The sequence below is a fragment of the Xenopus tropicalis genome, chromosome 1 (assembly GCF_000004195.4).
Source record: "Xenopus tropicalis strain Nigerian chromosome 1, UCB_Xtro_10.0, whole genome shotgun sequence".
In the NCBI taxonomy this organism is placed as follows: domain Eukaryota; kingdom Metazoa; phylum Chordata; class Amphibia; order Anura; family Pipidae; genus Xenopus; species Xenopus tropicalis.
In genome coordinates, this window is record NC_030677.2 from 170,008,027 (window position 1) to 170,031,151 (window position 23,125).

General features: G+C 36.7%; 1 long non-coding RNA gene across 3 annotated transcripts in view; it reads left to right on the plus strand.

The window, feature by feature from the left end:
* The window catches only part of LOC105948047, a 321,644-nt gene that overhangs the window by 14,523 nt on the left and 283,996 nt on the right, over positions 1-23,125 (plus strand). For all 3 annotated transcript variants that reach the window (XR_004220414.1, XR_001923855.2, XR_004220415.1), the window contains one exon: positions 15,236-15,306. This is a non-coding gene — a long non-coding RNA (uncharacterized LOC105948047). The remainder of the gene's footprint in view (positions 1-15,235; positions 15,307-23,125) is intronic.

The following is a 23,125-nucleotide window of genomic DNA, read 5'->3' on the forward strand; positions in this document are numbered from 1 at the left end:
AACTGGAAAACTAGCTGGAAACATACATCCCCAAATGATTCAACATAATTTGGCCTATGGAAGAAGTAGACTGATCCAATCCAAGGCAACAGATAGCACTCAAATAATAAGGAAGAAGCCAAATTTATGTTAAATAATTACAGCAAAGGAAATATATTTTGTACTTGTGCGTCATTTCTGCATAATAGCCAAACTGATAAAACATCTAAAAATAAGTACGAAAGACAGAAAAGAACATTGCCGTAATTGAGAATATTGCTTGTACACATATTCACTGAGGCATTAGACTTAATGTGAGGCTTTGAGTAAAACACATTTTTACAAAAAAAAAATGAAATTAAAGAAAATGTGTACATTGTCATAAAATGGTTTATTCTTTTTCCTTTTTAAACATTTTGTATTTCTTGTTCTGCAACAGAAAACTGATGGTTCTCTTTCTTAACATAAGGGCAGTTTCATAGCCAAGGTCATATCTCCTAGAAAACAATTTTACAGATGTAAATTTTGCTGACAATTCATAGCTCGGAACAGTTCTCATTTTAACTTGAAATATGTTATTTGCAAGATGGATGTATTTAGATATCAGTAACTAGAATCACTGCGACTGAAAATCCTTTGCTATCTTCAGCCTCAAAGAAAACTGAAATTAAGATGCTCATATAGGAAAAGTTTTTGCTGTTTTGCCAACCAAGTTGGAACCCACTGGCTGAGACTTGGCCAGATATTAATATTGTTGGCTGAGGACTGAACCACAAAATTAGCTTTTATTAATCCAATGCAGAGAAAATTAAGAAAATGTACCAAACCAAAGCATTTTTTTCAGTGCAAAGTGTAAGGATGTCCACTGATCCAAAGGCCCCCCGTGCATGCACCTAGTAGCCGGCGCACAAGAACAAGCGCGCGCGGTATGGCTGAAGGTCGCGCGCACAAGTTTAGTTGTGCACGCACGCATGCTTCGGAGTGCGTCTTGACGCAACACATACGTGCGTCTTGTCGCCAGCCTGTAAATAGTCGCCAATTACATGTGTTCTTTGCTTGGTTATCAAGTTTCTTTGTTGCCTGGCGTTTTCCCTATCCTGATCCTTCTGTTGTGAATCCCTGCCTGAATACCGCTTGTGAATCTGTTCTGCCTGCCTTGACTCTGACCCGTTTGACCATCCCTTCGTTTGATCCATCTGTACTTCGTTTTTGGCTCTCCGGCCACTCTCCACTACCGTGCTTCCTGTTCTCATCTTCAGGTAAGCCTCCGGTTACTGTGAGACGTTTGTGGGCTTGCTCGCTACGACCCATCACTCGGCTTGATATCACTCTACAGCCTGACACAAAGGCATGCCTATCCATTGTATAGCTGATCCACTGATGCCTTACATTATTCCTGGTGTTATTAATTTACATTATTTTTATATACTGCCTTTCGCATTAATGCTGTACTTCATTTTATTGTCAGTGCTTTATTCAAATATACCAGGGTCAGACAAAGTTGACTAAACAGCGGTATTTAGCATGTCGTAGTAGTCAGCATTTCTCTTGTGTTTTGAAATGATCAAAATAACTTGACATTTTCTACATTTCTCTACATTTTGAACAGTCATGGATACATTGTAATATGCCTGAGGAAATCTGGGTATTCATGCCATAGAGGGGATGCAGGGGGTGAACAATTCAGGTATTAAAATGTGTGAAAAACACAGGGGATTACATTTTTAAACAATACAGAGGGATTACAGCCTGAATCTGAGGTGAGAACCATGCAGGGGGGGGGCAGTTAATCTCAGTACTGATACCATTTAAAGCTTGCACAAAGGTAAGCCATCAAAGCAGCCAGACAGGTGGGGGGCCACACAGAGGGGGGTCGCATGCGGCCCGCGGGCCGCTAGTTGGACAGCCCTGAACTGGATCATAAAAATGTAAAATGTCACAATAATGCTTAAATCTTTTGTCCAAAAATTTTGAGTTTACATTCGAAAATCCCGAATTTTTTGAGCTGAAAGCATTGTTAAAACTCGAAAAATTTTATTTTAACGGATGTTCATTTCCATGAATCCTTTTTATTTTTTCCAAACAGGAATTGCTCCAGCGGCCATTTTAGGAGCATTGGCACTTATTCTTGGAAAACAATAACGTGTTTAAGTTTCAATTGAAACTGAAAACTATGATGGGATTAAGTTCCCCTTGAAAGGTGTGAAATAGAAAACAGTGAGGGGATTAAATTCCCATTGAAGCTGGGTGAAACTGAAAACAATGCGTGGATTAACTTGTCCTTGAAAATGTGTCAAGGACAGGCTGTCACTGACTATTCTATTCCTTTACTATTGTAAGCCTCCATAGGACTCAATAGTATTGGACAGATCAAACCTGTTTAATTTTTTTTACAAAAAAAAAGGTAGCTAAACATTAATAAATCATGAATTATGGGAGGTATTTTCAAAAAACTTGAATATATCATTATAGAATTTTAAACATATATAGAAATAGATAATTTTAAGTAGATATTCATAAAATTTGACTACACTGCATTTGAGTGGACTGAATATACAAAAGTATGGTGTAGTAGTCACAGTAATTAATATAATCACAAAAGAAACAAGAAAAGAGTATGGACTGTAAACCACTGTTCTATAAATTCTTAAGTAAGGACTGTGATAATTGCAGCAACACCAAGGCTCAAAGCTAGAGGGTGAAACCCAAGTGACAAGTAAAAATGTTAAATGATAATTTAAATACCATCAAAGATATTAAAATATAATGTAACCCTTTCTTGGCACACTTCTGCGAAAGTAGAATTACACTCACTTATCTGGCTTGTGCTTAGTCCCCTGAGTCCCCTTTGCATGAAAGGTACTGGGACCTTGGATTTACAGCGCAGTGCTTCCACCTAGTGGACACTAGGGAGCACACCTCAGGGGAAATTCCACTAGCAAAATAATCACACACACTTTGCAGCAAGGATAACTTTATATAGCAGTAGAAATAAAGTAAAGAACAACTATATGGATAAATTATTATCCTGCCCTGGGGAACCTTTGCAGTCTATCCACTCCTGGCAGAGTCTCTTAAGGTGCCCAGTCCCACACTTTGATCCAGATAGGCAAAAACCCTTTTCTCAGTTCAGTCCCTTCCCCCAAGCTGCTCCCACATAACAGGCACTTGAGCAATACCTGTCCTCACCAGGGGACACACACAGAGATTCACACGGAGTAATTAGCAATCACCAGCAGCCCAGCAGATTCTATCTTTGTAGTCTGAACACAACAGTAAGTGGCTGGCTACTCACTCTGGATCTCTTTCAATTGCTGGTAGAACAACAGGGGCTCCCTTTATAAACTGCTGGACCCACCCCTGTTTTTTGCTTCAAACTTAGAAAACCTCCTCTCTCCCAACAGTGTACTGGGGCATCCAGACAGAAAAACAGGGGAAAGAGTTCTCTGACCCCCAACAATAACAATACCTAAAACAATACCCAAAAGGGTGTTGTCAGCCTAACACTACCATTAGTATAATACAAATGCATACAAATGCCACTTATAGTGTGCATTCTCTTTCACATCAGAGATAACCTGACAATTTCATGGCACTGAACTGGGAGATGTCCACTTTTAAGGAGTCTGCCCTGAAGGCTCTTCCCCATAACTCTAGTTGTAGGGCCACTGACAAATACAACTGGGTAGAGTTGAGATTAATAATTAGGCGAATGTATTAAAGCTTATATTATATAAAGAATGACAGTATACTGTATGCATAAATGAAAGTATATTACCCTAAATAGCAAAAGCTCTATAGAAACTGTAAAACATCCAAATAAATTTCAAATCATGGACTGCATGATTTCCATGGTACGCAAACAGCAAAGAAGATATTTTTATAGGAAGGTAACAGCCATTCTGCACCTATGGATCCATACATGTATTAGGAAGGTGTTTTTTAAATGATCTCAATGCTCTACTTTCATATTAGGCATCATACTGTTTTTCAGAAGGCTCTGACATTTCTTTAGTGAACATTCTGATGACAACTCAAATTCTGAATGAAATATTGGACTATAAGACTTTAGATTCTTGTTTAATTAGTGTTGAGTCTTAGATATATTCTTCTTCTTCTTCTTACTAAAAATGCATAAATCACTAGCTGAAGCTTATGGAAGATTGATTATCCCTGAATAGATTCAATAACCTGTGACCCGCTCTTCTACCACTTTTTAGATGTACCTGCTGATATTAAAGATACAAAATACATTCTAATTTTATGGATGGATGATTTTATATGATGCGTGATAGATGTATTATTGTTATACTACAGTATAGTTCATGGGAATGGTTCTGAATATCTTATCAAATAATGATGTACCTGGGAAACAATATTTTGTATTTGTCATTTTTTTAAAATAAACATACACATTTAGGAAGGCGAGAGATAGATACATAGACTGACTGATATTTTTTATTTCAACAATCTTTCTTATCGCAGTTTTTTTTAGTCTGATAATCTGTTTACAAGTAATAAGTATATTACTAATAAAAATTAGTAAAGCAGCAAATTTATGCCAATATGCCTTGGAGTCAATAGGAAGGTGAAATTTCATTGCAGTTAAAGGGGTAGTTCACCTTTAAATTAACTTTTAGTATGATGTAGACAATGATAATCTGAGACAATTTGCAATTGGTCTTTATTTTTCATTTTTTGTAAATTATTTAGATTTTTGGCTTTCAGTTTGCAAATTCAGCAGCTTTCTGGTTGCTAGGGTTCAATTTTACCCTAGCAACCAGGCTTGAATGAGAGACTGAATTAAAACCAGTAGGGGGACTAAATAGAACAAAAAGGAATAAAAAGTAGCAATAATAATATTGTAGCCTCTTAGGGCAATCGGTTTTCGACTGCTGTGGTCAATGGACCCTATTGGAGAGCTGCGAAGAGGCAAATGAGGAAAGAAAATAATTCAGAAACTGTAAAATATGTTACTGTGTCTTTACACCTTCTTAGATGGACAAAAGAAGGGCTGGAAAGGGCACTGGTCCAACTGCAAGATGTGCAAGGCAATGGTGCATAAAAATTTCCGGCGCAAAAGACAAGGCTTTTTTTTATCCGGGAAAAAAATTATTTTTGTCACTTCCGAAACCACAAATTTCACAGGGACAAAAAGTTTGCTCATCCATAGATATGATCTGAGGCAATAACCAGCCAACAAAGGCCTTGCGTGGCAAAGCAGGAGGTTTTTTATTTGGTGAAAAGACACAAATACATAATTGAACGTTCGATATGCAAGTTTATTCGATTTAGAAAAACAAACTTGAACTCACAAACTAACCGATAAAAAAGAGTTAGATATCTGTGTTGTTCTTCTAAGTAATTACTGTTAATCTATACAGTAAATCCTATATCTGTTGATATTCAGTTCATGAGTTCGGCAAGCCTTGGCAAATAGTCTTGTTAAAAGATTAATAACTAGAAGTTTGTGGGCAAATTTTCAGTTGAATACTTTTAATGGGGCTGATATAGATAAAATAGCTGAGTTGTTACCAAGTAAAGCCGGCCATATATGAATATATGCTTGTTTGGTGAGGTCGCCAACAGATAACGGATTGATCCAATCATTTAGCCCTCTTCACCCCGACAGAATTGTTAAACCTGCCCGACCAACGTTTAGCCAACTCAGACCATCATCAGCTTTAATCGGCCTGTGTGTGGCCACCTTAATGCAGTGAAATTGCGTAGATAAAAAATTGAAAATTTACTTTGTTACATTCCTACCAGATTTGAATAAAGTTTGGCGCATTTCCACAGATTCTGCAGCATAAATTGTTGGTTGAGTGAGGGTAAAATATGAAGTAGTTAGAGCTAAATGTCATCTATGCATATGTTTTAACCCTGGTTTCCAATAATCTTTAAAGGGGACCTGTCACCCTAAGAAATAACTCCAAATTATTTTCTATATTGTTAGTTGAGCAAAATAAACTTTACTTACTCTATATAAATAATATAAATCTTGTTTCCTTCCATCTTGGAATTACTTAATCAAAGCAAGCAGGCAGGCACCATTTTGTGGACACTTATTAAGGCAAGCTTTGTATCATGCCAAAATCTTGTTTATGTGCCAGAATGGGGGACCAGATGCCCATGCATTGGCTACACAATTAGATGATGAGGAGGGAGGGGAAAAGTGAGATGTGCAGTGACATCTAGGGAGTGCTGAATGGGAAGCTAAAGTTATTGTCTGCCCCACCTCTAGGCATAGAGGTGGGACAAGCAGTATATGATTGACAGCTGGGATTTTTAAATGCCTTTATAATGGGCTTGGATGTGTTAATATAAAATTGATTCATGTCTAATATGAAAAGTACTTTTTTTATACAGCTTTGGTCTGGGTGACAAGTCCTCTTTAATAGCAGTAAAGTCTTTGTTTCAACTTCCCACTTTCCCACTTTCCATCAGCACTCCGGCCATGTCATTTCACTTTTTCTGTGCTGGTGTCAGTGACCCCAGTGGAAGGCAGTAAATGTAAAAAAAAAAAAAAAAAAAAAAACCTGCTACTAATACTTCCTACACAGTCAAGCATTTTACTGACTTTTCCTTTTGCTTCGCTATACTTTATACTTTTCTGTTTATACTTGTGATTTGAATATGGAACCCCTAGGTCTATTTAACCTGTTGGCACTGACAGTTCGTTGTCAATGAATTGTTTTCGTAAATGTATTCATTAAAGAAGTCAATTGAGTCAATGAGTAAGATATCAGCTGAACATACTTTTGCCCACTATTTAATTAGGAATTATTTATAGTTAGTTATTTACTAAACATGGCAAACTATAAGTAAAGTCACATACTACTTCCTGTCACTAGAAAGGTCAAAAACCACTGAGAACCTCTCTTTATAAACAAACACCTCCCTTCCCCTAGTTTCAAGTTGTTAAGCTATAAGAAAAGGATGTATAATAATTCTTAAAGCGGTTACCAGCAGCTCCCTTCAGGTGCTTCTACTAAAATATACAATCAAATAATAATAGAACAATAAACATAATTTAAGACAAAACTTCCATTTTCATTCATATTTATTAAATAAATCCGCCTCAGTGTTCAGTATTAATGTCAATGTAGTTTGACAAATGATGACAAATGATGCTTAAAGCAGCCCTTGGGCATTGCTTTTAATAACTCCTCTTTTAGTGACTGACTGTATAAACTTGATTTTTATGACATTAACAGATGAAACTAAGAATTACACATTGGTATGTGTTATAGTTATTGAAACACAGAAAATATCTTCATTATGAAGTTAAATATATTACTTTACATTATATAACGTTTTTTTACTAAAAATTGGTGCAAAATGAAAAACATATTCCTGCGCACCCTTACAAACTTGCATACCAGTTTAAATTCATATTTATTTAGAGTTCCACCAATTTGACCACATTTTACTGGTCACTTATTAGAATACATTGTTTGCATTGCTGACCAGTTTGTTCTACGGTTTCCATTCCCCCCCCCATATTGGGTTAATTATTCTGTGTTACACAGAAAACTTAATTTATATATGAAGTAATAGGTGTTAGGGCTTACCAAAGAAATTTGCCTTGTTGGGATGGTAAGCTTCAGTCCTCTGTGGACAAATGTTATACCTAAAAGTCAAATTTATTTCAATGTATTTACTAAAGAATTATTATGTCTACAGATAACATTGATTTTATCTTTATACAGTTTCATAGGGATATTACTGCTTGTTTAGGTTGATCAAACAAAGCTGCAGGACTCATATTTATATTTATAAAAGTCCTTTTAACAAAGTCTTAAGAGTGCATGGACACTTAAGAATCTTTATTCTAGTTTTATATGAAACAGTACATTGTTTTTCAGCCAAGAATTTTTCTTGTGTGTCTCATGCAGAGTCTTGACCCAGATTTATTCTTGCTGTATTGAAATTACCACTACACCCAAATACAGTTCATATTTATTATTTGCTTAAGGAAGTGGAGCATTTATTCACTATGTAGGACACACAACTACCAACAATTGTGAGAGGGTAAAGGTATTTATGTAATTTGTTGGTAATTTGTTATAACATTAGAGTCACATTCAGTGCGACTTCAAGCACAATCGCCATGTTTTATCCCACAATTATGGCTTCATTATGCCAAAATGGATGCAACTGGGTGCAATTGCAACAAATTAATATATGTCTGCCTGGTGTCATTACCAGTGTTTGGCATGTGAATGACATCTGCACCTGATTAGGCACAAGTGTGCCTATTGACGCAGGGCACTGAGGAAACCCTGGAGCTACTGCCTGGTCAGGAGGTGGTGGTAGATCTCCTGCATCAATAGATTAGTTCCTAATTCAGAATAGAAGGCAGAAAGGAATGAGCGGTGCCAAGTGTAACTATAACTTTAATAAAAGTGGTGATAGGCGCAACTCACTACAGGAAAACTGCATGTTGCCCACTGCGCTTGTAAGGCCTATTTCACCACTTATTCTTCAAGTTTGGCTGCTTTATGTTTTGCTATGCTTTACCTCTCGATTAAATGTATTAGTATCCTAAAATATCAAAGTGCTTACTCATAACGCCCTTATGAATTCTTTTTACTTTGTCTCTCAGTATAGCAATATGGAATTTTAAAAATCTATGTTAGGTTTGCCACTGCTGATGTACCAGATGACTGGCGAGTTTACAAATAAAATAGAACATTATAAGTTGTTTAACTGCCGTTCACTACTTTAGACCTCTGTTGGAAAAAAGCAACAACCACAAACACTGCCAATGTTTCCGTGGCGTATGAAAGAGAGATTGCAGCCGCCATCTTTGAATTTACACACCAGATAAAAGAAATTAGGGACAGGGTGGATCACCTACAACACACTGTTGACTAATGCAGCGGCTCTGCAAGATCAAAAGCAAGCCCAAATTCTACATTTTGAAAACAAAATAGAAGACCTGGAAAACTGATAAAGGAGGAACAACTTAAGGGTAAGGGCGTTCCTGGAAAGGTGAACGATATATCTAACCTGATGGACGATGTATTACACCAACGTCTCCCAGATATGCCAAAAGATTACCCCCATATCGGAAGAATCCACCAGGCCCTGGGATGTCCCAAAATCCCAAAAAACCAAGACATGTACCAACTTAGGTCATAGACTATGTCAACACATATTAATAGCAGCAAGACTTATAATTGCAAACAACTGGAAAAAAGCCCACCAACCCTCGGACAATGGGGAAAGGAAAAATAATTAGTATAGCAATTAACAAGACATTGACCTACATGCAGCAAAATAATGTGGAAGCATATGATAAAATGTTGCTCCCTTAGTTGGTATATGAAAATGATCCATTGCTATATTCCTCCTTATATGCATAAGGTTATTCCCAATACAGGTCAAACCAAAAGCCACAATATGCTTTACCGACTATTTTATTATTTGAACATAACACAACAAAACCCAGCCACCGCTTTTTTCGTTTTACTTGTATTTCTTGTACTTGCCAAAACTTTCCTTTATCTTTTTCTATCTTTGTAGTGTAAAAAAACTGGGACCAAAGGTCCATGTTTCATGTTCTATATTTTTTAGTAAATGCAATAAAACATTTTAGTTTAAAAAAATAAGTAATTAACTTTTTACCTTTGCCGCAAACAGACAGGACCTTTACTGTTAACATTCACGGTAACGTTTAAACATTTTGAACATATTAATGTCTGATATAGTCTACACTATTTAGGCACTCTACACACTGTATAATCCACAGACAGACAATTAATGACAATTTGTTACTATATTTGGTAAGACAAGATTTTCGGATAACCATTTTTTCCTCGTTAACATATAGCAATGTGCAACACAATAATAACAACACAAAATAAACCTAACGTACCTTACAGAAAGGGCAAACTGAAGTAAATACTGGATCATATATATGTGTAATATCACTTAGGAACCTGTTTTGCACAGCCACTTGGGTGCTATAGGACCAAAAATTCACAGGATGTAGCAGGCTCTGATTATGAGAACAGCAGAGGTTTATGGTAGTATTTGAGAAAGGAAAACACACTTATAAAGTCTGGTGTCCACAAGAAGTTCCTAAAACAATGTCTAAAAACTTTTGTTTCCATGTAAGACCGTGGCAAAAGATATGCTAATTAGTAGGGATGTAGCGAACCTCAAAAAAAAAAGTTACACCAAAAAGTGTGAATATTCGCGAACTTTGCGAACCCCATAGACTTCAATGGGAAGGCGAACTTTAAAACCTAGAAAAGCCATTTCTGGCCAGAAAACTGATTTTAAAGTTGTTTAAAGGGTGCCACGTCCTGGACAGTGACATGCAGGAGGGGGATCAAGGGCAAAAACTTCTCTGAAAAATACTTTGTTGACACAGCGTTGCGTAAAACCGCAAAGGCAGCTGCCAGACCTAGCGGAAATAAGTGGCGTTTTTTGCTATTTCGCACTATTAGCACCATGGACCACGGGATTTGCTGAAAAACGCCAAGTGTGGCTTGTGCGACGTTTTTAGCCCGAGAAAAACGCAGCAGAAAAACGCCACGCCAACCCAAATTGCGAACATACGCGAAAAGTTCGCGAACTCGCGAACACCCGATGTTCGCGCGAATTAGTTCGCCGGTGAACAGTTTGCCACATCTCTACTAATTAGTGATGAGTGAATTTGTCCCATTTTGCTTCACTGGAAAAATTTGCAAAACTGCTGAAAAATTCACGAAACGGAGAAGAATTGTCAAAATGTGAAAAAACTTTTTTAAGTACCGCATTTTTTTTCGACGTGAAAAATGTTGCCAATGGCGAAATGTGGAATTTTGCAGTGAATCTAATCCTGGCGAAAAACTTAGTTTAAGGACTTGTCTCTATGAATAAGTCAAGACCGAGCCAGTTTAGAAGGGAAAGAAGGGGTGCTGCTGAGAGGGCAGTTCAGTGTTCCGGCCAGAACTGGATCTAATGAAATCAATGGAATCAAAGAAACTAGGAAAAAGTTTGAGTAAACTTGGGGCAGCATGGGTTTATTTAGCATTAAGCTATTGAAGTCTACTAGCAGGACTCCTGAGGGTCAGCGTTCTCACAGCAGATTGAAATAATCCTTTGCTCTCTGTCTGCTTCTGGCACTGGTCCTTCTGCTCTTTGGCCAATGCAGTTCTGTTCTGTTGTTTTTACTGCTCAGCTGTTCTGGTTTTGCTACTTCTCCTGCCCATTAACTGGTGGTTGTGTCCTTGATCTGCTGCAGTTCTGCTACCTGATCCAGACTCTCTTGCACTCAGGTTTTTGCTGTTTTTGAGTCTGTCCTTGTACTCCTTCCATCTGCTGATCACGTGCATCCACATCACTGGTAACTGCTCTCCTCACACTCCTATGCTCAGACCAGGTTGTATTTAATATAATGGCATATAATATTTAAGCACACTGTCACCCTTCCCAGATTGCACTGAAGCTTAGTGAAATGTATGTGCCCTTGAGGGGGAAAGGGGTTAGGTTGGTGGTGGGTGTCCCTGATTGTGTTGTTTACTAAAAGTTTATTAAAATGCATGTTTGCTAAGTGGGGAAGAGGTTGGGCAGCTGCAGGGCCTCCTGGGGAGACACATCCCAGTCTGACCCTGTACAAAACAGTGTTGAAGCTTAGGCACAATAATGACAACATTGACTTCTGTAACCCAAAGTAGTGAATCAGTAGCTATCTTTCTATTCTAGTACCATTCGAATACAGAAGGCAAAACTGATTAATTCCCATGTATTACGAGGCACCATTCCTGTCTGTAAATGCCAAAAGAATCTCTATGGCTGATCAACCTAGTATGTTACAATAAAAGCTGATCATGACACAAGATTATCATGTTTAAAAAAAAAAAATCAAAGCACAAACCTGCTGTTCTTCTTAGTGATAAGTAGCTTAAATGATAAGACAAAAAGAGTACAATAATATGTTTTCCTCTAAATACCTGATGTCTGCCTCAGATAAATGGTGATCAATACTCACAATGAGAATTACAATTTAAACCTATTGAATGTTTTCTCTCTAGAACAATAGCCAACCTTTGCTAGGTGATATTTTACTCTCTCAGTGTCTATTACTGTGAAGCATACAGCATTTGATTAATATTCATTTACTGTATATACAGTATAAAATCATTCAACACTGTTATTCCAGCATTCAAACAATAACATTTTACCTGTACATAATCATTCTCATTTGGGAGTTTTTAAAAAAACAATATTTTTATCATATTATATATATATAAAATATATATAATTTTTTTTTTTTTTACTACAAGCCCCTCTATACACTTTGTAGGGTTAAACAACAAAATGTAATCTGTGGTTGCTTCTGGAGCTATTCTTTCTATGTATTTTAAATTGTCTTTTTTTATAGAACATTGCCGTCTCCATTCAGATGACTTTCCATCAACCCATTTATAAACGAGCAAAGAGAATAATTGAAGCATGATAAATTATCACCGCAGCATTTAGATCTGAGCAAATGTCTGAGGATTAAACATTCAACCAGAAAGTCTTTACAATGACACTTAACATATGTCTGAGTATATTCTTTGGGGGAACAAATGAAATAGAAGCAAATTTCAACTCCTGACATTGATTAAATAAAACAGAGAAATATTTACAGCAATAGGAAAATGTGTAACAAAAAAAAACACAAAAACATTGAATTTTTCAGTGTTTTTCAATTTTCATAATAATTTTTGTGCAATTACAAACAACCCCCCCCGAAAACCCCTGAAACCATGAATTAAACTAAGATTGTTACAATCTGCCGAGGACAGCTTCCATTGACTTCTGCATGACCTCGAGAGCTTTCAGATGGCGTATCGTCAAACTGAATGTTGCAGCAAAATGTATTTGCTCATTCATATATCTTTTAGTAATTCTCTGTACTCTTTAACCTTTGGCTTTGGGAGTTTTATCATTGGATATAAACAAAACTTACTTTGTACAATAGAAGCTTTGGCTTTGGGAGTTTAATCAATGTATATAAACAAAACTTACTTTGTATCATATTCTGTATTGTTGTGATTATTTTATTCTTCTGAGATTTCCCTAGAGTCGTTTGTACAGAATTCAATTCTCAAGTAAAGCAATGCATATTTAAAAGTCAGAACCATGAAATTAATCTCATACAGAGGTGTGTTTGGCATGTTTATTTTATTTCTGTACTCAACACATGTGCCATATGACTCCCTTAACCTGTGTTTTCTGAATATCTAAGTTTGCTTGTTATTATTGGCTCATTCTTAAGGGGAAATTATTTGCCCAGAATGAACCAGCATATAGTTTATATCTTCAAATATATATATTAATTATAAATAATCTTTAAAAGAAAGGATCTTATGCCCTTGGTTTGTTTGTGTGCACCCTGAATGGTATGATCCCAGGGAGCGGTGTTTAGTACTTAAAATGGCAATTTTCTATTTATCATTAGCCACTAAAAAAAGTATATTATTATGAAAATGGTTTATTTAGTTGGAACAGGGCTTTAGATATTAGTTGCTTTATGCAATAAATTTTATAGAGAAATTGTTTGGGGTATAGTTTTCCTTTAAACCCACTCTTTATTTGCTTCTTTATGTATTGATTTATCGTATCTTGTTGCTCAAATGTATTTACCATTACAGTATGCAGTCTCTATTATGTTTTAAAATAAAGGTGGATATGAAAGGTTTTTTTTATCCCTTCTGATTATTAGTTTGTAATGTGTTCCAATTTTATCAAACTGTATTTTTCCCTAAGTGGACATGCTACCCATTGGTTACAGTGCCATTGATACATTGAGTACATGCTACCCATTGGTTACAGTGCCATTGATACATTGAGTACATGCTACCCATTGGTTACAGTGCCATTGATACATTGAGTACATGCTACCCATTGGTTACAGTGCCATTGATACATTGAGTACATGCTACCCATTGGTTACAGTGCCATTGATACATTGAGTACATGCTACCCATTGGTTACAGTGCCATTGATACATTGAGTACATGCTACCCATTGGTTACAGTGCCATTGATACATTGAGTACATGCCATCCATTGGTTACAAAAACTTGCTAACAATGGGCCATTTGCTCCTTCTCAGAATGGCTACGTACTAATTGGCTATACTACAAAAATGTGCTAATTGGTCATTCCTTGATGTGATTGATGGATTTTTCCTTATTATACTTTCCAGTGTTTTACAAGGGTCTCATCGATAGTGCTGTGGTAGAGCCTTGTAATTCCTAGATACAGTATTTTAGATTTTTATTGCTCTTAATAATGTTCAGTCGTTGGCTTCAAATTGGCAGTAATTTTGTTACACAAGCTTTTATCAGTTAATGCCATTGATGATTTAATGACATTGTCAATTAATAGAGGAGACTTTTACTGTTCAAAATACAATTGAATATATACACATCTTATTAGCCTTCTTTCTGTGCTTATATATTTATACTAAGAATAAAACCTCTAATAACCCTTGGAGGCATATTTATAAAAAAACAAAGTTTGAGTTTTATATTTGAAAAAACGTTAGATTTAAGTTTTTCAAGTTTTTGGCACTTAACTCTTGAGAGTTTTGAACACTCTAATTTGAGTTTGTGAGTTTTAGCACAAAAATTTTGAATCACGGTAAAAACGTGAATTCGAACATTGACAAAGCTGCCCCTTAGAGGCTTATACATCAAAAATCACTTTCACTTGAATTTCACCTGTAATTTTACTAAACTCAAATGTTTGCTTATTTATTAAAAATGATATAAGATATAATGAATCCTTATTGGAGGCAAACCAAGCCTATTGGGTTTATTTAATGTTTAAATAATTATTCTGTAGATTTAAGGTAGGAGAGCCAAATTTCGGAAAGACCCCTTATACGGAAAACCCCAGGTCCCGAGCATTCTGGATATCAGGTCCCATACCTGTAATCTGTTCTTTTATGTGAAATCAGTGTACTTATTGAGAAAACAAAAGCTCTGCAAGTTACCTGTTCATTTTGCATCTTCTCCTGAACATTTTTATTTATCTACAAAGACTTCTGCTTCCAATTTATTTCCAATCCTCCAGCAGGTTGCTATGCCTGCAACAGGGGGGGACAGGAAAACCATGCTATTAAGACTTGAAGCAAAATGGATAGAGTCTCTTAATACTATTGAACCAAGGGGAATGAATGAAGCATGGAGTATCAAATGTTTTCTATGAACCACAGTACTATACATTGCTAAGCCAATAACTCTTAAAAAAAAATGTTTTTGCAGATTGAGGGCTATACGGCCTCCTACAAGGATTACGTATGGACTCTTTTTACAATGGACTGAACTACCAGATGGTATGAAAAACGTTTTTGATACATAAAGATACTATATATATTTTTTGGTGTTATATGGATAGACCCCACGGTAATTTCCCTGAATTGCTCTGTTTATGTAATTGGTCTACCTGACCTCTAGACGGAGCTGGTAATCTTATCAGACTTAATTGGTGGATTGTGGGTTTAACAAGGTGTTCACTTAGGGGCTGATTTACTAAGACACGAATTCCGACCGAATTGGAAAAATTCAGATTGGAAAACGAACATTTTGCGACTTTTTCGTATTTTTTGCGATTTTTTCGGCGCCTTTACGACTTTTCGGAAATTATCGCGACTTTTTCGTTACCAATACGATTTGCGAAAAAATTGCAAAAGTTGCGATTTTTTCGTAGCGTTAAAACTTAAAAGGCGCGATGTTTTGCGCAAGTTTTAACACTACGAAAAAATCGCAACTTTCGGAATGGCTAAGAAAAACTCGCGTTTTTCCGCAAAAATCGTATTGGTAACGAAAAAGTCGCGATAATTTTCCGAAAAAATTGCAAAATACCGATCATTACGAAAAAAACGCAATCGGACGCATTCGGCCCGTTCGTGAGTAAGTAAATGGGCCCCTTAGTGTTCTTTATACTGCACCAGAGGAAGGACCCCAGAGGTCCGAAACATGTAGTGCTGTGCATCTCTAAACTAATAAACTACACAGAACGTATTTGGCTCTCCAGTGGATTTTTTTATTTGTACATGCTTCCAATTTAGGTTCATAGCTCATTTGCCCGTTAAATTCAATCTGTTGCTGTCCAGTTGATCCTAGACTCCACTTGCCAGCAGGCTGTCATGGCTTGCTGAGAGTTCGAGTTCAGTAACAGCTGGTGGTTCACAGTTTTAACATCACTACTGTACTGAATCTCTTTAAAAGAAAACTGAAGCTTAAAGTTTTGATATGTGAGATTTTGTCGGTTACTGTCAGTATATTAGTATATAGTTGAATATATGATATATAAGTATAGTATGAAGGTGCTGTTTTTATGTTCCCTCTCTGCATTTTATAAAACCAACAACATTGCTGTAAAACCACAACATAACTTTAGACACAAAAATCCCAGTAATGAAACTTTTTTTCCAAAAGTGTAGGTTTAATAAACAGTAGATCACCACCTATAGATGTGGTGGGGTTGGGTGCCAAGCCCCAAACCTTTACCTAGGTGAGCAGATCACCAAGTATGATGAGAAGGGCAGAGACCGCAAAAATCATAAGCAAGCTAATGAAATGAAGGGTGAAAGCCTCACACTTTTTGTGCCTTCCTTACTTAATCATAGTCTGGGAATAATATGCTTGAATACACTGCCAATGTCTGCATAGTAAACCACACGCTCCCAATCCAGAGATAAGTATAAAATATTTTACCAAGCTAAAATGTATGTATAACTTTATTTATAAAGCGCTACAAGGGTATGCAGCCCTGTAAAATCTTACAAAATTACATACAGGGAGGACAAGTGTTATAATAAATACAATAAATATATATAAATGCACAGGGAGTAAGTGCCATGTGGTATGAGACACAGTAGGAAGGAGGTCCCTGCCCCGTAGAGCTTACAATCTAAGTTGTTGGGTAACATACAGGCACAAATTGGAAGGTAAGCGTACAACAGGTATGGGCATTTTGCCCTTAAGCGCAGTACTAGGCAATATAATGTTTTAGTTCTCCAGAATGTAACAGCTGAGCTTTTTCAGCGAGCTTTTTCAGAGAGTTAGTGAGTGTTCCCTAAGGAGGGATTCAGGGATAGAGTTCCAGAGGTAAGGAGCAGCAAGTGGGTGTGGATGGTGTATCTTAAACAAACAGAGGGAGCTTCTAGGGCTGTTTACTCAGGTATGGTAATGCTTTCTGCTATATAAATTTAACGTTCTAGCTTGCACTAATGTGGCAAATCTATTAGCAGTAAAATGCCAAAATGCCTTTCCTTCTTCTTTTAAAGATTTGTTAACTTGTAATATGGGGCTTTGATACTCAATCATTATACTGCAGACTGATAACATAAATGTTGCTCTGTGCAAGTAAACAGCTTAAGAAGGGACCTGAGAAAGCACACTGTAATGAGAGAATAACAAACACCCATACAATTTATTTCTGTATGTAGCAAGTGGCACTTAAATTGTATCTGTGACAATGTATTGATATATTCCCCACACATACATATGCCATGCAATCCACAGGATTCTAAATTGTACCAACTTAATTGGTTGTTCACCATTGAATGACCCTTTTGTATGAAGTAAGCAATTATATTCAGAGACAATTTCAAATTGGTCTTTGCTTTATTTTGTTCAGGTTTTTAGACCATTTGCCTTTTTGTTTTGCCTTTCTTCGTTCTGAAATGTTAAGGGTAACTATTGTTAAAAAGAAAATGTAATTTGTCATCTCATAGAAATAGAAACCTTTTAAGTATGACAATTAGTCTCTCCTATCCCCCTCTCAGCAATCTGTCCCTCTCCCTGTTGATGTACAGTTAGATAAAATATATCATTGATCTGTGCTCCCTTTGCGTAAGCAATGTCCTTTGCCTAAGAACGGTCTTTCAGAATAACTGACTCTGACATAAAAATGCATGTAGAGAGGCAGATATCGGAGAAGAAGAAAGTGAAAAGTAACGTGATTATTTCGGTTTACAATTTAAACTGATTAGATTTAGAAATTTTACTTCCTTAAAGGAGACATATCCTATAAAAATTATGAATGTACCAGTGTATTATACTCATCTAGATATAGAAGGATTGTGCTTAAAAAAATTGTGTTTTGGACAGATTTATTGAGAAATTCCACCAAAACCCCACTAGTCCCGCCCATCTGTTCTACTTCCTGTTGGCTGAATTCTCTGGATGTGCAGGGGAGCCGGCGGCACTCAGTACACTGCACTGTAGGATAGGAACCAATCAGCAGCTAGGCTGACCTGATAGGGAACTGAAGCCTGTCTTTGCTTGTTGAGTGCAGGGCTGTGATTGGCTATTCCCCTCCTACTGTGCTTCTGGCAGTTACTGTTAAGACACCCCCACCATTCATTTCAAACACGGACAGAGAAGTGATAGGATCTATACTGAGCTCCAATAAAGGGGCCATTTTTACAGATAGGATTAATTATTAGCACAAAGTGAAACCAGCACTGTATATTATTTATAATTGCCTACAAAATTAGGGGTTTTCCCATTTATCCAATATGTCTCCTTTAAGAAGTTTGCATTTTCGACAATAGTTAACTATAGGTCCCCCTTTTCCAGGTTCACCAAACCCAGCAACCAGAAAGCAGATTAATCCTAAGGCTTTTTTTTATTGTTATTAAAGTTTATCACTGATTTTCTATTCAAATCCTCTCTTATTTAACTTCCAGTCTGTCAGCCAAAACATTTTGTGCTTGCTAGGGTCAGAATGACCTTGGCAACTGGTTTATTTTAGAGCTGCTGAATCAAAAGAAAAATTCCACAGAATGCCACTGCCTACATCATACTAAAAGATAAGAACAACCCTTTAAATTAGTTTTCAATAAAAACCAAAGATGATGGATGCTTTGTTCAAAAGATATAGTATTTTACACATCAATTGTTTTGTCTGCAGCACAAGTTATACGTGGTGGCGCTGCACTAGCTTATGAAAAACATTTGTTACCAGTATCTCTGGAATAGAAGAGGTGCAAATATATATATTTATATATCCAGAATGCTGGGACCTTAAGACTACTAAAAAAATATTTAAACATTAAATAAATTCAATAGGATTGTTTTGCTTCCAACAATAGTGATGAGCAAAATTTTTCTACAGGTATAGATGCGCTGTGAATTTCCGCGTGCGGAAACGGATGAAAAAATTCACTGCACAACAAAAAAAGTTTTGTGTGTCAAAAAAGCTGAATGTGTAAAAAATAATGTTAGGTGCGTCTAAAATGTCGTTTCGCAAATGTTTTCAGTTTAGCAAAATTTTTTGTTGAAGCTTAACGGGACAGATTCGCTCATCACTATCCAATAAGGATTAATTATATCTCAGTTGGGGTCAAGTACAAGGTTGCAAAATCTTTTTACTGCAACATGATAATAACGAAAAATGTAACAAACAGCGACATTTCAAGGCTCCTACCTCTTTCTCAAGCAAAAGAAAACCGACAATAATAAAGCTAGCTGCTATTTAAACCATTTAAGCATAAATGTAAGAAATTTAGCGACATTCAAGATAATATGGAAATAACAAATAAATCAAGTAATACAATGACAATAGGTCACAATACACTAGTGGTAGGTCACAATTCAAGATCAGACAATACATGGGTCTTTAAATAACATCAGTTTTTTTAAGTAAATGCATGTAGATCATATTCTCTGTTTAATAACCTTAGGATGCAGGGTTTGCAATGTATGTATCCAGAATCTCTCTCTTTTCTCAAGATGCAAGAGTCTGCTGGGAGCTGCCCTAGGCAAATTCTAACAATATTTATTTAATTTGTGGTTTTAGAGGTTTCTTTCATTTGTAAGTCTATAAAGATTCATGGAAAAAGGTAAAAACCGCAAAAAATGTATGGTTTTTGTGTTCTTTATGTTTTAATTCTGCATTCACGCTTTAATTCGGATATTTTAATAAATGACCAGACATTCGTGGTTTTAGCTGTGGTTTCAAAAACCTCTAGAACCACAAAAATCAGAATGTTAATAAATCTGCCCATAATCTTTCAACCGAAACCTTGTACATGTGAACGTTTCTGTTGTAAGAACTTTTACACGTTGGGTAAATTTAGTGTGCGTTAATTCCCACTGCGCTCAATATATTTCGCCGCTTGCTATATTAGCGCACAATTTAACGCACGTAACCATTACGTTCGTAAAACTACTTTTCTGAAAATGACCATTTCCCTGAAAACTGGAGGCTGCATCACTCTAGGGCCAATACATACTTGAAAAAATCCCACTGCAAAGTCCATATTGTGTTTTATTTTCTTTTAAGTACCGCCTGCCCCAAGTAGGTGTTAATCTTCGCACAGACTAATGCTATATTTAGCCCATCTAACACTTCATATGTGTTTGTGAATCATGTGTTAGTATTATTTCTACGTGCGAATTAACGCATGCGTTAAAATTAACGCATTGCAGTGGCGCGCAATTTAACGCATGCAAAATGACTTTGATGAATCGCCTGTTATTTGTCGCGTCAATTTGAACGCAAAAAAACATGCGATAACGCTTATCGACCATTAGCGAATCAACCCCTATGTGTGAGAGAAAAATAAATAGATGGAAAACACCTATTCAGGTCTTATTTTAATGCTGACAGGGATCTTTTACTACCCCACCCCCCAACAAACACCAACAATGAATTATCCTATAGCACCACCACTCAATACAGTGTTGCTGAAAAAGGGAATAGGAATATAAAAAATGGCTTATAAAGTAGTTCATGAAAATGTTAGCAAGACTGTATCATAGCCCCATGCATTCCACCCCTACGGCAATGGGGCGCCCTGGCAGAGTATAAAAAACAGTTATATGTGGATGCTCCTGGACAGGATTTCCCCACAGATCCCCACAGATCCTCACTGACCAGACAAATGGCGTTGCCATTGTGGACAGAGAATATTATGTCCTTATGTTCAGGAAATAGTAAGTCAACTTAGTGATCCAGTGACCTATTGTAAGTTAAAGGGTGACCCCACTGTTGAGTTCCAATGTTTCATTCAGGACATTTTGTTAATGTACCACACTCTAGGAGTGGTTTGTGAGGATTTTTAGTTCATTATATTGTATTACTTGTTACAAATAACAAATGGTCCCCCTCTTATTTATCCAACTTTTTTAAGATAACTGTAGAAAATTCCAAAGTAGTAATAATTCCCTTTAAGACTTACAACAAAAAGTCTGCCAAGCTCTAGGTGATGAAGAATGACAGAATGAAAACATATTTTCAGAGATCAAGTGGTGAGGCACAGCAATTTACAAATCCTACACTGAAATTTCGCTCTCTGTGATATTTGTGTTTAAAATCGTTGAAACTCCCAATTATTTTTGACGTGAAATTATTAATAAAAACTGAATTATGCTGTTTGCATCATTCTTCAACCGCACACTTTAGCAAAAGGCAAAAGGTTAGCAAGTACCGAGAGACACTGAACACTTTTACAGAGTAACATCTGATTTTAGTCTTTTTTAGAGCTTTGCTATAACCAAAAATAGATGAATAAAAAACAAGCCAGTAAACGATTAATCAGCATTATTGAATAAACATATGATTCATGTTCTATAATGAATAAAAACATAACTGATGTAAAATAATGAATATAGATGAAGCACTTAATGTCGAATGCAGTTCCAAATAGTGAGTCACATGCTGGAGCGAGAACAGCTATAGATAAGCGAAGACTGACATGTTTTTACTCAGGAACCTGGCAGTAGTTTTAGGGAAAAATATTAGTATTTTTCTATATCTTTATTGAGAGACCTGCATAATTTAATGTATCCTGGGGCCGATTCACTAAAGGTCGAAAAAAGTGCAAAAAATTTTTATCACTTCTTATTTTTTGCGACTTAACGCTTAATTCACTAAAAGGACACCTGTCATAATTAATAAGTGATGTTCTTTGGGTTATTTAACTCGCGATGAGCGATTTTCTTGCATTATTTTCCGCTGTGCGCATTATTTCCTGCCATTTGCAATATTAGCGCACGATATTACGCACGTAACCATTACTTTCTGAAAACTAATGTTCTGAAAATTACCATTTTCCTGAAGACTGAAGGATGCATCACTCTAGGACGATCGCATACTTGAAAAAATCTGACCGCAAACTCCATGTTGTGTTGCCAAACGCTCACAAACTGCAATGTTTGCCACCCAAGTAGGTGGTAATATTCGCACAGATTAAATCGACATTTTGCTCGTTTAACGCTTCATATGTGTTTGTGAATCATGCGTTAGTACTATCATGCATCAGTACTTATTTATCATATGCTTTTTAACGCAAAAAAGCATGCGATAAGCGTTATCGACCTTTAGTGAATCGGCCCCACTATGTCATGATCAGTCTAGCTACAGTACATAGGGATTAATTTGGAAGAGTTGAACTAGATGGACTTTTGTCTTTTTAACCCAAATTAACTATGTAACTTTTCACTATGGACATTTTCACTGAATTGGATCGGAGTCAGTTGGACAGGACAGTGGCCTGTCTCGCATTACATGTGAATGACATCTAAACAGTGTTCTCTGTGGGTCTCAAGCTGAGGTATGCTGCGACCCTGGTTGGGATTCTGCACCACCTCTCCAGCACAGTGGTCGTGGCTGAGTGCAAACAACACAATAATTTAATGGGCCACTACTTTTGGGTGCTTTATGCAAATGCATGCACACTAATAACTTTTACCTCATTCCAAGCTGAGTTAGTTGATTAGAACTTGGTTCTGCCTACAGTACCTTGCCTGCGAATCATGTCCAATACTGCCCTGTGAGCCTTGGACTGAGGGCTGAAAGTTAGGGTATCATGCAGCTTCAGTTGGAAGCCAGCCCAGATCTGTAGTCATGACTAAGTGGTTAAGGCAAATCCTTCTGATTACGGATTCCCTTTAGTTGCCACTCCCTCCCCACAGATCACTTTGGCTGATCTGTAAAGGTAAAGGGCTTGGCATTTTCTAGAAATCCACGCAAAGTGCAGCTTGCATGCTTGTCATGGCCTACAACTGCAAAACAACCCAAGACAAACCATTCAGTAGGGGGAAAAAAGGGCATTCTGCTTAAAACTACGAAACAGGCAATTTAAATGTATAGTTAAAATAAGGGCCTGTTGATCCACTGTTGTCACAAGCAATGTATTT